The sequence below is a fragment of the Monopterus albus genome, unplaced genomic scaffold, assembly GCF_001952655.1.
Source record: "Monopterus albus unplaced genomic scaffold, M_albus_1.0 scaffold127.1, whole genome shotgun sequence".
Taxonomy (NCBI): Eukaryota; Metazoa; Chordata; class Actinopteri; order Synbranchiformes; family Synbranchidae; genus Monopterus; species Monopterus albus.
The window spans coordinates 1205793-1208198 of record NW_018128007.1 but is presented as its reverse complement, the minus strand read 5'-3'; positions in this window follow the sequence as shown (position 1 = coordinate 1208198).

Here is a 2406-nt window from a genome sequence, read left to right as displayed (position 1 = left end):
AGTTGATCATGCAAGAACAAAGCACATAGACATTCGCTACCACTACATTCGTGAATGTGTGCAAAATGGACAAATACAACTGCAATATTGTCCAACAGTTGAAATGAAGGCTGATATCCTAACGAAGCCCTTGACAAAACAAAAGTTTGAACAACTTAGAAAAGACATTGGGCTTAACCCAGTCTAAGTGTGTTTACTAGAACCACTGGTTAAAAGAAAAAATCTGTGCTGTTTATTGTTGGATATGTTATGAAAACATGACTAACAAGAACATGGATATGTTCCTTTATGGTTTATGTTTGTGAAATAGAGCAGTGCCCTTAGTATTGTCATGTGTTTATATTGCAACACAGTTGTAAAATTAAGTGGGAGTGTTGTAAGATTATAATTTGACAGTGTTGAAGTGTGGTACTCTGCCCTCTTGTGTTCGTTTTCAAATATAACTGCTGTTACAATGAATAAAGACAACAGTTTAGCTGCAGAGGAACATTTTAAGAGACAGTTGGCTATAAACTAGTAATCTGTACATTAAGACAGTGCAGTGATACCTTGCTGTTAAACCCTCATTCTGCCTCTTGTGTTTTAATGAAGCTGTATGGACAGTATTGTTGTACAAAGTCCACATAACTGGGATTATGACTGCAGCTCTGTGATATATCAGATTTCAAATGAATGTTCACAGTAAAAGTTTTCTTCTTCATTCTAGCATACTTCACTATTTATTGTTTCTTAACATAACTTAAGCATGTTAATGATGTTTAATAGATCTTTGACTAGAAATGTGAAACCCAGCGTAACAAATAATTATTTATCTGAAGCAGTACCTTTATGATAAGAATTATGGTTAGACAATTTTATTGTATAAACCGGGGCCTAAACAAAAACACTACTCTGCCATGTGAATAGTGTAGTTCAGGGCCACCTAATGGTGACACTGTACAAATTAAGGAATAGCTCTTTAATGGGCGTGTTTATAATAGATTCTAGCCACACCTCATTCATGCCAGCTGCAGGGCAGATGAAATACACTCACCTCAGTGGCTGCATTTGTACGAATGTGAAAGGTTTGCTATTTTTTCTGGTATTGTTTAAAGAGCCAGTGGTGCTTTTACTTGTTTTCTGATTTATCTACAATGTTACAACGGTGAATTATTATCTTAGATGTGACATCCATCCATTTTCCTCCGCTTATCCGGGACCGGGTCGCGGGGGCAGCAGTCTAAGCAAAGATGCCCAGACTTCCCTCTCTCCAGACACTTCCTCTTGCCATTAAATCAATCATCAATTCAATCATTAAGACATAGTCCCTCCAGCGTGTCCTGGGTCTTCCCCGGGGCCTCCTCCCGGTGGGACATGCCCGGAACACCTCCCTAGGAAGGCGCCCAGGAGGGATCCGAAACAGATGCCCGAGCCACCTCAGCTGGCTCCTCTCGACGTGGAGGAGCAGCGGTTCTACTCTGAGCTCCTCCTGGGTGACCGAGTTCCTCATCCTATCTCTAAGGGTGTGCCAGGCCACCCTGGGGGAGAAAGCTCATTTCGGCCACCTGTATCCCGGATCTTGCCCTTTCGGTCATGACCCAAAGTTCATGACCATAGGTGAGAATCGGAAGGGAACAGGCCCCCCTTTTCCGGCTGAGACCCTTGGCCTCGGATTTGGAGGTGCTGATTCTCATCCCAGCCGCTTCACGCTCGGCTGCAAACCGCCCCAGTGCACGCTGGAGGTCCTGGTTTGATGGGGTCAACAGAACAACGTCGTCTGTGAGACGAGATCCTGTGGTCCCCAAACCGGACTCCCTCCGGCCCCTGGCTGCGCCTAGAAATTCTGTCCATAAAAATAATGAACAGAACCAGTGACAAAGGGCAGCCCTGCCGGAGTCCAACATGCACTGGAAACAAGTCTGACTTACTGCCGGCGATGCGAACCAAGCTCCTGCTCCGGTCGTACAGGGACCGGACGGCCCTTAGCAAAGGGCCCCGGACCCCGTACTCCCGGAGCACCCCCCACAGGGCGCTGTGAGGGACACGGTCGAATGCCTTCTCCATATCCACGAAACACATGTGGACTGGTTGGGCAAACTCCCATGAACCCTCCGCCACCCTGAAGAGGGTATACAGTGGGTATGGAAAGTATTCAGACCCCCTTAAATTTTTCACTCTTTGTTATATTGCAGCCATATGCTAAAATCATTTAAGTTCATTTTTTTCCTCATTAATGTATACACAGCACCCCATATTGACAGAAAAACACAGAATTTTTGACATTTTTGCAGATTTATTAAAAAAGAAAAACTGAAATATCACATGGTCATAAGTATTCAGACCCTTTGCTCAGTATTTAGTAGAAGCACCCTTTTGAGCTAATACAGCCATGAGTCTTTTTGGGAATGATGCAACAAGTTTTTCACA